This window comes from Haplochromis burtoni, unplaced genomic scaffold (assembly GCF_018398535.1).
Source record: "Haplochromis burtoni strain Fernald_Lab_line unplaced genomic scaffold, NCSU_Asbu1 Contig_41, whole genome shotgun sequence".
Lineage (NCBI taxonomy): Eukaryota > Metazoa > Chordata > Actinopteri > Cichliformes > Cichlidae > Haplochromis > Haplochromis burtoni.
Window position 1 is genome coordinate 392,855 of NW_024582402.1, and position 14,121 is coordinate 406,975.

General features: G+C 41.2%; 1 protein-coding gene across 7 annotated transcripts in view; it reads left to right on the forward strand.

Moving 5' to 3' along the window:
- pde4ca (phosphodiesterase 4C, cAMP-specific a) overlaps positions 1-14,121 on the forward strand; it is a 52,440-nt gene that overhangs the window by 26,201 nt on the left and 12,118 nt on the right. The window lies entirely within an intron of this gene.

Below are 14,121 nucleotides of genomic sequence, written 5' to 3' on the forward strand. Positions count from 1 at the left end.
CTTTCAGGCACTGTTCCAGATGAGAACAGTGCCCGCTGTCGTGTCTTTTTTTTCATTATGAAGACATCTTGCAGCTTTCAACAAGAGTCAAACTAAGAGAGGGGAAAGGGCGTGTGAAAGTATTAGCTTTTGGATCATTTGAATATTGCAGTATATCCTGGTTGGGGGGGGGAAAAAAACAAAAATTCTGGTTGCTGTCCAGATATTTTTTAAATTCATAATTACCACCGTGGCTTATCCAAGAAGGTTTTATAATGTGTTAGGCAGAAAGCAGTACACAAGTCCAACTGTAATTTCAAATGTGTGTGAGAGATTTAATGCAGACTATACAGTGATGGAGTAGTGAAGTGGAGCAATTATGTAACAGGTTTAATACCTTTACAACAAAAATGGTAAAATCGGAGAAAACACATCCACACACTCTTCATCATTTGGATTTCACTGCTTTACCGAATACCTGCTGCCCTTCAGAGATGCAGATTTTACATGGTGGCTTACTTAATTCATGATTTTTGCTGCTGTAGCAGTGAGCCGGCCTGTTTCTGTTACACATTAACAAAGTTTTCATGTGAAGGAAAACGTCAGGATGTTTTTTCTGTGTGTCTCGCACATCAGTTTAAGAAATCCTGTTTCGTAACGCAATACTTTTTTCTCATTAAAGCTTATCTATCTGACATGCAGCTTGAATGCTGCTGTCCTTCTCATAGGAAAAATTCCTGCAGAACTTTTGTAATTTCACACATAATCCTCAGTGCCAGCAGGGAGGCTCTGAAGGAGGACTCGGAGATAAAGCCGTGTTTACATTACTGTCCTCTGTCCTGTTTCTCAGGCTGGGTCTTTGTTTATCAGATGTAACGCAGAACATTTGTGAGCAGTGGGGCTTTTAAAGGCCAGTTGCCCCATATGATTTCATTGCTCTTGGGGGCCCTTGCCAGGAAAAGCAACTGACTTCTACTCTTAAACAAGCAAAATTACCTAAAAATGTCAAACTGTGGAGACACTGGACGTTTGCTCATTACGTTGCTGCTCGAATTACTTCCACCCGTGGATCTAAAAAGGTCAGAGCTTTACGAGCAGCCGTCTTTGCTGGAGTAGATCTGTAAATGTGCTCAAAGACGGGAATCAGAAACCGGGAGGTAGAGATCTTTATTTGGATTGAGTTATTTTATCTGGGAGGTTGTGCCGGTGATGCTGATGGAAGAACTGACTCTTGCTGGAGCCCGAGTTCCAATAAATGGCCTGTTTTCTTTCAGTAATTTGTTACAGGAAGTCCAAGCAGATTAGAAACACATGAGATTATCAGAGACAGCCTTATGAAGCATATGCATTTATTTTATAATCGGTAGTATAAACCATTTTTATGCTCTTTATATCTTTTTTCATACCTCCCCTCTTTTTTTTATCCTCCCTTTTGTTATTTCTTAGCCAGTCCACATAAAGTAGATCACAGCTGATATCTATGGAGCCAGTGCAGACACTCTGATGTCAGCCTCGGCTCCTTTTGTCTATAAAATATAGTCATGCATGAGTAGATCCCCACATAGGCATGAGATGAACTGACAAATTAAACCTGCATGGGGAGGAAGGATATAAATCTGCAGCGTTTGACATCAGACACCAAACTTAGAGCGTCTCATGTGGCCACAGTGCGTGATTTAAAGGCCAATTATCTCACTTAACTGCAGAAGAAAACATGAAAGTAGGCCTTCGATTTAGATGGATATGTGCTGAGGTTATGCATGTTTTTACATGTCTGTGAGCGCAGCAGATAGAAGGGTTGGTGCTTTTATGCATGCCATGCTATTTTCTTTAAGTTGGTGGGTGAGTGCTGACGATATTTTTGCGTCCGGTGGTGGTTACTGGTTTCTCCTTTCAACTGTTTTAAACTTTGCTGAAACGTGGATAGAGAAATTCCCACGCAATTCATGGGACAGTCGCAGCTCATCGGCGTGTAAAGCTTTTTTAATTTGAATGTTGTGGAAGTAATATTCGCCTTAAGGTATTAAAATAGCCTGTTAGGCACATCTAATTTAATTATATTTGCTTCTATTTTGCTGAGAACAGCATGATTTTGGAGAGGGGGCCACAATAGCTGTAATGGTTAGCACCAACACCTCACATCAAGAAGGTCCTGTGTTTGAATCCGCCTGGCTGGCTTCCTCCCACGGTCCAGAACTTCCATGTTAGCTTAACTGGTGATTCCAAAGTGGCTGTAGGTGTGAGTGGTTGTCTGTCCCTCTTTGTTAGCCCTGCAACAGATCGACGACATGTCCAGAGAGTACTGCGCCTCTTGCTCTGTGATAGCTGAGATAGGCTCCAGCCCCACGCTGACCCTGAGTTGAAGTGGAAAAAGATGGAAGAATTGGGTGGATTTATAAAAATAATAAGACCAAATATAAAAACTGGCAGACAAAGACAGCAACAAACTATTTTAATAATACAGAATTTCATCTTCAACCTTTCAGCATGCTGGGGCCCAGCTGGGAGCTTCACTTTTACTCCCTAGTCAAACTTAAAGCCAAACAGTTTTGGAGCTCGCATGCAAGTCAAGCTATAGTAAAAATAAATGCAACACTGTGGTAACTGTAGTTGCATTGTATGGCATGGTAACAATATTTCTGAGTCGGCAAAAGTGGTTTGACTTCATCCCTTATTATGGAAAAATAGATGATGGTGGTAATTCTATTGCAGTGGGTCACAGTTTGTACATTTTTACATTCATGGTGATCTCAGGGTGAATCCCTCACAGCAAACTTTAAAAGCAAACTTTTAAACTGGCCAGCGGTAATACCTGCAAAGTTAATCGTCCTCAGCAGGACGTTTATGGCTCTTTTTCTTTGTACCTCTCGTGGGTAAAAGGTTTACGTTGTTATTTTCTGCATAACAAATCACAGAGCCCGCTCTTGTTGTCGGGTCGAAAATTAAAAGCTGGGTGATTAGCTCCATCGATTCGAGCCGTTTCTCTTCTCCCCCTCTCTCGAGCCCATTTGCAGGCAGCTGTGTGTCCACAGGCTGTTGATCTAGTTTACCTCAGCCGTGTCAGCAGAGGGCTGCGCGCAAAATTAACAGTGACACGGAATATCATGCAGGTTTGACAGTGATGGAAGGGATGGAAAAATCCTAAAGATTATTTCTAAATAAACCACTGATGGCAAATACAAGTGTGGGCTTTGTTAGGTGTTTGGGAGTTATGCTCAGGGTAATTTAATATAAATTAAGTGCGTTACAATGCTGACAGTTTTGGCAGTAAAGCTGAGCTTTAGACGTGCGTTTTTAGAAACCCAACACTCTCCCCTGTCAGTTCATCCTGGGAGGAGAGGAGGAGGAAAGAGAAATCTCCATCTGCCTAATTTATCAACGTCTCTAAGTGTGAATGTTGGATCCACTCTAACGCTTTAGATGCCAACTCCTGTTAAGTAGTTTCTAGATAGATGTTTCTTGTTACTGCTTCATTTACGTGCACAAACTCTTGTCTTTGAGATAATCGCACAACACTTGTGCCGGGGTCAAATATTATCTGACTTTGCCAGGTCACTGCGGGCTTGATAAATGAATCCAAGCTTTCAGTCGCCGCGCTCATTTGCAGAAGTGATTAACTCATCTTGTGCCCGCTACGCTTCATAACTCTCACAGGTCCTGGCGAAGTAGAGGAGGTTTCTCAGCCAAAAGCCACTTTGTCGTAATAAATGTCTCCTGAAAGTCTTTCCAAAGCATTTCTTAATTCATCAACGCTTCCTAGTGATGGTGTGGCCCACGGGGGAGTGAAGCGACATGGACCATCTGTCTCAGACGGAGGCAGCAGGTCCGCTGATGGGTTGCAGGCCCGAGGCGCACAGACGAGCATGGCTGTGAAACCGCTCTCTTACCTGTGTTTTTAAATGGGCACGTGAGTTGCAGACTACTTCGTTTCAGTAGCCGGTGATGACCTCACAGGAAGATTCATCATGCAAAGGTTACTTATATTTAAAGATGTGGCCTGTATGTGTCTTGGCAGCCGGGGATCAGTCCGCCAGGGCTAGATTATATCTCTCGGCTGGCCTGGGAACGCCTTGGTGTTCTCCTGGTTAAGCTAGAGGAGGTGGCTGGGGAGAGGGAGGTCTGGGCTTCTCTGCTTAGGCTGCTCCCCCCACGGCCGGCCCCGGATAAAGCGGATGAAGATGGATGGGTGGATGGATGGATGGATGGCCTGTATGTGCACTTCAGTTTGTTACAAAGCATGAAAACCACACAGGGTTCTGAAATTGTGTCATTTTCTTCATAAAGAGGAATCAGGTTGCTTGATACAGGCATGAAAATGTGGGCAATACATTAGTATGTAGCCCACTGACTTGTGTTGAATAAATTATTTTTATTGGAAAAGAAGAAGCGTAAAGTTTTTTGTCTTTACTGTCTTGTCTATTTTATTTACAGCTTATAATTATACCCAAAGTGCTTTAGAGACAGGAACATTTACATTCCAGGTCTCCAAAAAAACACCTTCAAAATACACAAAAAACTGAGAGGTGTATTTTGTTGTGTTTTTTTTTTTTCTTTTTTCTTTTCGCCTGTCCCATTTGGTTCTTTAGCCATCAGAATTGTTGTCTGAAGACCAACAAGGATACCCAATGGATTTACTTTGCCAAATGGATCATCGTGGCATTGCTGTATTGGTCCATTTGATCGACCTTTGTTTTTATTATTTATTATATTTTATTTTCAGATGTTACAGACGGGACAGACATGAGTGAGGGATAGGAAAGGGAGAAAGAAAGAGGAAGGAAAAGAAAAACAGAAGGGGAGAGGGACAGTGAGAAAGGGGGGGAGAAAAAAAATCTCCTGGATCACCTGTTGAGAAAAGAAGAATAGAAAACAAGCAAAAAAAACCCCCAAAGCAACATACTAAACACAACGCCATCGCATTAATCTAGCTAAGTGTAAACAGCAGTAAATACTAAATATTCAATGTTGTTGTGCAGCACGCAGGACAGACAGCGCACAATGTGCTTTGAAGTAGCAGCCAAGAAAGGTGTAATTTAAGTCTACGAGCAGTGAACACCCGTGTGCATACCTATTTTGTTGTGTTAACAAACTGAGTGATTTGTTGGTTATTAAAATACGTTCAGAATTTACAAACTAATGATGATATTTTTAAGTACCTTATTTTTATATTTTTATCCAGAAGTCTGCTGACACTGCAGAGACCGTGGATGCACATCCATGCAGCCCTGTACTGATTGTGTGGCTTGTAGGCCTCTCCGGGCCTCTCTGTCTAACAATTACGCGACCAGGTTAGGTCCTTCCGGGTAAACGAGTCCCCTACAGTCTTTTGCAAACCTTAGGCTGGATCTTCTTTCCTCCTTTCTTGTTTGTGCAACTCCAGACCTGCCCCCTGCATTTCACCCCGGCTGCCATTTTCAGTTTGTAGGTCGCTTGATGTCATCCTACATTTGTGACATTCGACATTCAAATGAGCTGTGAGTCGTCCCTGACGGTTGTTTTCACCCTCCTCTGGTCTGAGGTTTGTTGTTAGCAATATTGCTTGTTGTTGTTGTTTTAATGAATCATTTTAATGTGGAAACAATTACGTCTATGAGTAAAGCTGGAATTTAACCCTTTGTTGCCTCACTTAAAACTGTTTGTTTCCAATGCTTGGCTTGATTAATAGTATTTTTTCCTTTTGAGGTGCTCCTATCACTGGTCTTTGCTGTCAAGTTTGTTATTTAGAGGAGCGATGGCCACAGCAGTGGTTTTTAGACTTTTCCTCATTAAATGAAATTTGGTTGAAGTTAGATTAGAGATTAGATAAAACTTTATTAATCCCTCGGGTGGGTTCCTCTGGGAAATTCGGTTTCCAAATAGCACAGCACCGACAGAAGTTACAGAATGTGTGCAGAATACCATATATACACATATATAAATACAGAGACATATATAAATAAAGAGTATACAAAAGGGATAAATGGAATAAATAGGAATAAGATTACAAGGGAATTGCACATTTCAAGTATTGAAGTCTATTGCAATGTTGGATATTAACAAAAAGTATTGCACTACAGCTTAGTTGTTCCCCCCTCCTTTGTCCTCCTGTTTCCCCTCCCTCTCCCCTCCAGAGAGGAGTTAAACAGTTTGATGGCGTGTGGGACAAAGGAGTTTTTAAGTCTGTTAGTTCTTGTCTTTGGGAGAAGCAACCTGTCACTGAACAGACTCCTCTGGTTGTTTATGGCCGTGTGCAGAGGATGCCCAGCATTGTCCATAATGTCCAGCAATTTTAGTGTCCTTTTCTCTGCCACTGTCACCAGAGTGTCCAGCTTCATGCCGACCACAGAGCCAGCCTTCCTGATCAGTTTTTCCAGCCTGGATGAGTCCTTCTTTGCTGTGCTGCTCCCCCAGCACACCACAGCATAGAAAAGTACTCCAGCAACCACTGACTGGTAAAACATCCTCAGGAGCTTCCTGCAGATGTTAAAAGACCTCAGCCTCCTGAGGAAGTGCAGTCAGCTTTGGGCTTTTTTATACAGGTGCTCTGTGTTGCATGACCAGTCCAGTTTGTTGTCCACCCACAGCCCGAGGTACTTGTACTTGTTGACCACCTCTACCTCCTCTTCCACCTCAAGTTAATACCATGAGGTGGACTTGCATTGAAGTGGCTTTTAACTGCATGGAAATACTGATTTATTTATTATTTAAAATCAGGAGTTGAAGTTAGAGGTTTTCCCATGCAAGGAGTCCTTTATGTATGTGTATGACCCACTGTTCACTTGCAATTTAAGCAACAGTTCGCAGTGAAATAGAGGTCAGCTACATATCTATCTTTTGCCAGCAAGATATCCACACATCATTCTACAGCTTGTCGCTCTAACAGCGAGTTTCTCTTTCAGGGTTCATTCAAGGAAAGGCAAAGAGGAACATTTGAAGAAAATGGAATGTGTTTGCAGTGACAGATTCCTTATGCAAGTTCAATTTCATAGATTAGGCACAAAATATGCAAATAAAAATATCTGGGCAATTTGGCTGCACTGAAATTGTTGGAATTCTTGCAGCTGATAGCGCTTGTGTAAGTGTAACTTAAAACCATATGTTGGAAAAACGAGTATTTCCTTCTTCCACAGCACCTCTGATTGTGACATCTCACCACTGCCTACACTGTATCAGCTAACTGATGACTGACAGCAAGATTGTCCTCGGCAGTCATTTCACATTGTAAACGGTATCAGAGCTCCACATCTAGACTTTATGTTGTTTTTCAAAGGAAGAAAAAAATTGGGGGAAGACAGCTGGGTGACTGAAGCCATCAGAGGGAAAGTCCTGAGGAACCTGCAGTGTTTTACCTCTGACACTCATTTTCTCTAAGTTAAATAAATGCTGTTTGACAAATGTAATGTAATACTGCATGAGTGTGATATATGTATAAATCCTGTTAGTTATTCACCTTGACCGTAGTGAGGAGGGAATCCATCCTTCCAGACTTTGCACACAGTCATTTCCGAGCAATCAGTACTGGACCAGAAAATAAGGTTGCAGCTAAGTGAGTTATGATACTAGATAGACTACTAGATAGTCACCTTCCAAAAATTTTTCCTTGCCTGCAAGAACTGTTCAGATTTTCCTTACAGACATAACAAGAATAATCTAAAAACATCCTAACTATTTACTTACCGATACTGACTTCCAAACCCTTTTGTTGCTTGAAATTAGCTGATGGTAATTGTTAATTTTAGTGTTAACAGATATATTCCTCTATAGGACTATCTAGGATTGCCTCTTTAGAAATCATGCATTGTTTTAGGTTAATAGTTAATCACATTAAACGTGAAGTCTTCCTTAACTAGAATAGTAACTTCTTACAGTATGTCTGTACAAAAGCTTTTACGTCATCTAGGAAATTGTAAGTTTACCTCTTCTAAGCCAAATGTTAGTTATTCAGCAGGTAATAATCTAAGTATAGGTTGGGTCTTCATTTTTTAAGGCAATTATAAGATAAGGCAAATGATTCTGAGTCCCTGTCTTTGTTGTGTGTCTTCTACATTGGATTACACACTTTTAAAACCAGTTTTTACTGGTTCACTTCATTCTGAACAGTGGTTAGACATCTGTATTACCAATGCACAATGTCTATAATTAGCTCTCCTCTGTCACTCAGAGGCTGACCTGCTGGGCCTGTTTTTGTTGGCTGTAAAGTGTGAAAATAGCTAAAAGGTTATTGTTTGTGTTGCTATTCACAACTACTTTCTTAAGCAGTCACAGCTGCAGTCCGGTTTATGTCTGTGCTGCTTTGCTGTATGGTTTTAGAAAGATCTACAGTGTATATAGCAAAACTGCTCTGTGTGTGTGTTTTAGGAGGATTTAGGAGGATTATTCAGGAACAACATTCTTACATATTTAGCTTATTCAGCTAAATGCTAATTTGGCTTTTTGAGAAATACACGTTTGCTTTGTTGTTGAACGTTAGCTCAGAAGCTAACTTTGCTTTGTGTAAGGGGCACAAAATCTACTTATAAGCTCCTGTAAAACTCACTAATAAACATGTCCTATTAACTAAAACATGAGTCCAGCACAGAGCCTCGAATGAGATTAAATGCTCGTTTTGTTTGTTTTCATGCTAAGCTAAGTTTAGCTAGGCTAATTGTCAGAAGGCTGTTCCCTTTTTGGGTTAATGGTCCACAAGTCAGTTGTCAGTGACATGACAGACAAGACAACCGATAAGTTTCTTTCCTTAAATCTGTTGTGAGTGCCTTTATTACACATTCATGTGAAATGAGGAACATTTGATCCTCTGTGAAACAACACACGCTTTTTTCAGTCAATATCAAAATCTCAATAGATTTAGTGTTCTCCTGTAGAAAATGTACCCATAGCCTCAGAAGCTTATTTTGGGCCAACTGAGATATAAATAACTTACTTCCTGTAGGTTTTTTGCATAATTTGTCAGACCTGTGTCTGATATTTATTTCACCACTCTTTCATGCAACATTCATTTAGTGATCTGACAAATCAAAAAGTTTTTCTTTGTTTGTTTTTTCTGTTTGAAATCCACATTTCGCAGCATTTAAGTCCAGTCCTCTCCATGACCCCCTTTTCTTTTTGAGCCATTGGTGGATTTTCTTGGATGCTTAGAATTTTTTATCATCTTCAATTCAAGGCAAATGTCCTTGCATGATGTTCAAACACACTACTTTAACTGCGCCATATTCCAGAGCATGGTTGAGAAGGTAAATTGATAAGATGTACTCATGGAAAAAGGAAACATTTTCCATGAGACGTGTTGTTTTACCATACTTCATTTAAGCCACCCACAGTGTATAACATAATCAGATTTATAAAATAATCATGACATTGCTTTTAGAAAATATTTAGAAGATGCAAGAAACCAATGAAAATATAAGTGTACTTTCAGAGATGGATTGCAGCTGGTGCTCTGGGAAAAAGATAAGGCAATTGTGAATTAATCTAGCTACACTGTCGACATGTAAACACATACCACCTCCATCGGGTTTCTTCACGGCCAGATTCAGTAACGTGATGTTACAGAATAGAAGAAGAAGACGCGCAAGACAAACAACAGGGTGGTCCTGGCTGTGTGTGTGAAGGGCCACACAAAACCAACATTTATCCCAGAGCACAAACTGATGACTTTGTGCTCTGGGATAAATAGAGCTGATTCACCTCTGGGTCTGAGTATGAATCAAAATCACCTCTGGGTGATTTTGATTCATACTCAAAATCACCTCTGTGGATTTCTACTGTGACCACTTTTACCACATCTGTTCTCCCTTTGTTCCCATTGTTCTGTGTGCTGAGCTACAGCGTGTGGACTCTTAGTTGCTGGTGTGAACTTTGTGGTCTCACTCAAGCCGGGCGGAGAATGTCTCTCGTGCCTCTTGTGCTGTAATAATTTCACAGCATTGTTGCTTTTGTTTCACACTGACACATTGTCGCATACTAGAAATCATTTCAGATTATCTCCCAAGTTTTACAAAAGCACGATTTTCTCTTGCATGAAGCGAATGCTCTGTGCATCAGTTTAAACAGCGTTTGAATAAACGTCCCAGTTCGTCGCGCAGCTCGGCTTTGGTGCAACTAATTCTACCTCTGGCTGTGTCACAGCAAAGGCCTGGGAGTGATGAATGAAGGTTCAGATGACAGCTTGCCCTGGTTTACAGGCCTATCTCGCCCTTGCTTTCTCCCTCTCTCGCTCGCCGTTGCTCCTGTATTTTAATGCTCCCCAGATGGGATTGACGTTGCCATGACAGGCGGTGACGCAGGCGGGGTGTCAAGTATCAGGGCCACTGACAGGTTGCCATCAATCACACTTTTTACCAGCCAACCACTTAAATAACAAACATGGTAACACCTCTCTCTTTACACCTTTTTCTTTTTTTTTTTTAAACTAAAAGTCTTTGCCTTGTCCAGGAATGCTGGCTCTAATTGGTCTTTAGACAAGAGAAGTAATTAAGTGTGTGAGTGCATGTGCATTCATGTCCACCTTTGAAGCTTGGTGTGCGAATGCAGATGCCAAATTAGGATGGTTCTATTTAACCATATCCAATCTCCAACAGGTGGCACATTACGCATTTCAGCTGGCTTTTTAGCTTTTATATGAGATTTTATTTTCACCGTCTCTGCACGTAGAAAAACTTTTCAGTCAGGGTTTTTTTTTTTACAGCGTGGCAATAATTAAGAACAAAAGTAGCTCGGGTTTTTGTTCAGTGATTAATTTGATTTATCTGCAGAAAACTTCGTCTCTACCTCATTATTTTACAATGCATACAATGTGCAAGTTCAAAGACTCACCCCAAAATCGTCAGAATGCATGTTTTGTCTGTGCTAAAGCTACAACGATACAAATATCTGAATAATAAATTATTAAATGAATAACATGCCGTAGTTTTCTCTGTTCAGACATGAACATTGACTGGCTGTAGCAGTTTCACTAAGGCCCAGCAGAGGGACTCTGTCCTCAGAGAGAATGAATAGATTATTTTAATTCGGCAGGAAGAACCTAAAATACACGTTAGCTATCACTCATCACCAGTTTTATCGGGACTATAATTAACACCTTCCCACACTAACAGGGATATTTTTTAAAAATCCCTTTTTTTTATTCTTGGAGCAGAGAAGAGTGGAGAGTGGGAAGGGTGCCGGAGAAGGAGGAGAGGTGGGCAGGCGGGTGGGTGGGTGCCAGTTGTGAAAAACAAAAAGACAATGGAGGAGTCATTTTTGAAGACCAACCAGCCACAGAGCTTCTGTGGGAGCTTCCTGTTCAGACGATGCGCACACTGAGCTTGAACCTTGACCTTTGACCTCTTAGGACTACAGAATGCCTCAGCTGACAGAGTTAATGCACATTTTGTTAACTGTATAGTTAAAGATTGTGCACATTGGAGGTGTGCAGAAAATACTGGAATATTCTGGTTGCACTGTTCTTACTGTGAAACGACATTACGGGAAAAACTGTAAACTGCTTTTTTCATTTTTTCTGAATATAGAATATCGCAATTCAGCTGTTTAGAAAATTATAAACTCCATAACTCACAACTTAACAGCCTCAACAACAACTATTTTTTTCAAAAATAGCATGTGTTTTTGAGTTATTGTTTTACTTTATCACCTATTTAGATCTCCATCGCTTGTTTCCATGGTAACAGCTACTTCCCCCCCCCCCTTTTTTTTTCTTTTTTGCCACATAAATTAAAGGATTTGTTATAAAACTGTATGAACCACAACTAGAAGATTGTGATTTCACAATGCAAAAATACTACGTGTTTTGTCTGCTGGGGTGCTGGAGTACTAGGTGAGCAGTGAAGTGTCACGAGTGAGTCAGGATTCCCTTTCCTGCACTGGGCTCACAACAGCTCAGCGAGAGATAAAGAGAAAAAAACTGGAAGCGAAAAAAAAAAAAAGCAGTGGGGGAATGGCGTAGGCGGTATTTTGATCCGCGGTCTAATTTTAGCTCGGTATCAGCTTCAAATAGAAACTCCTCCATAAATATTCATGAATGGAGGGAAGAATCTGCTGCTCTGTGAGGCGGAGATGACAAACAGAGAGCGAAAGAGAGAGAGGAGGGCTCTGAATTCTACCTGAAGGTTATTTTTAGCTGCAGTGTTGCCTTTCTGGATTCACATGCGAACGGAGGTTAAATTTAGCTGCACAGACAGAGACGTGTGGAAATACAAACAGATTCATAATCAGAGCACGCGAGGAAGCAGCATTAATACAGAGATACGATGAGAGAGATGGGTTAAACTGGAAACATGAAAAGGTGAGGAGAGCGTGACCATCTCCTCACCTCAGTAATTTGAGATTAAAATACACACATTGTAGGCGTACATCATTGGGACTCATTGTTTGTATTATTTACACATAAAATTATGATTTTTTTTTACCCCTTGCACACACATCCTGTCTGTCATTCGTGCACGCTCACTCTAGCAGCCACGCTGGCACAGTCCCACTGTACTGTGTCTGACATTTTAGTCACTCGCACTTTCTTCTGTGATGCAGTCAGTGTGTCTGAATCTGTCACATGGAAATCAGCTTCTGCTGTTATGTAATAGCCAGTAACACACCAACGTCTTGGGGGGGAGAGTACTGCAGAACGCAGCAAGAGAGGAATGAATGCAGTGTTTTCATGCAACTGTAAAGGCTGGATTGTAGCAGCACAACTCTGCAAATGCCAAAGTTGGTCAATCGCTCATGGATTGGAGTAAAAGGTAGTCATTCATGGAGCCAGCAGATAGTTGTGGTTTTGCTCAGGTTGTGTCAAATGTCAAAAACTGTTGACCATGTGAAAAACACATTATTACTCCCCACCTTCTATACTGTGCACTCACTGACCTCCGACTTTGTTAGCTACACCTCTTCAACTGTTTGTTAATGGAAACATCTGCCAGTTGAATGGCAACAACTTGGTGCAGGTAGGCGTGTAGCCATGGTCACTTTGAAGTCGAACATTTAAACCGAGCATCAACTGCTGTATGCAACACAGTGTACAGTGAGTATATATGCGACATGGCAGTTGTTAACGTCTTTCAATGTGTGCATTTTGTTACACTCTAGACCCCACACAGCTGCACAAGAATCTGATTTTGTGGTAATTGTATCACTGACATTTTGGGTTTGTGTGTTATTATTCTCTAACACTTTGGAACCCATACCTACGCCATGAGATTTTTATTTTGAAATATTGGTTTCCCCGTTCTGTTTATTTGAAAGGGATCAAGTGTGTCTCAGCATCTGCCCTTGCAAAATCCTTCATGTTCTGCTAATGGTTGTTTTACTAAAGTGTGGATTTCTATTCTGGAGCTCCTCACGCTGTTTAGCAAAAGGAGATGCGTTGCCAAACGGAGCTGCTGGCCGAAAGTCTCCAAGGCTCAGAGCAACGCTGTGGGAAAGTAGAAATGTAGATCACAGGAGAAACATGCCTAGACTGTGAAGAAGGACCTTGCCGTGCCTTCGTTTGTTGTTTTCCTCTGTAGTCAGACGGTGTTTTTCAGGAGGAACTCCTCTTCACCTGACGCTGTGCTATTTTTAGACTCGCCTCTCTCGTGTAACCCACGTCAGTACTGTGCTGCTATTTTTATCTCTGCTGTTCGCTCACAGTCGGGATTCATCTGTATGTACACGCGCGCACGCGGACACATACACATACTTGTATCACGAGAGCATCACATTATCTAAACACATTTCATGCCTTTACTGTTTCTCTGCATGATGATTGTGTAGCTGTGGAGTTCAAGTACGTCCAGGCTGGTTGCCTGACAGCCTCAGGTTTCGCTTGATTCGCTGTTTCAAATGCTATACTATCTTTTAATGTTAAATATATTAATAATGAAAAATGGGTCCATCCTGCCAATCAGCTGCTCTTTTTTGGATCACTCTAATAACACACTTAATGGATTTTAGCGGTTAGTTATCCTATTTATAAATCAGCTATAGCATTGCATGCAGCCACCAGTGCTGAGAGCTATTCTTCCTCTTTGGATCTCATCACCTCCTCATTTTGGTCTCAGTCTGACTTGGATGTGTTTTCTTATCCACCATTGTTGCTCGGCTTGAATTGTGGTGCTGATTTTAGCTTACTTCCTGAGCTGTGAGCTGAGCTCATATATATCACAATGTCTTATCCTTTTTTTGTCACCCTTC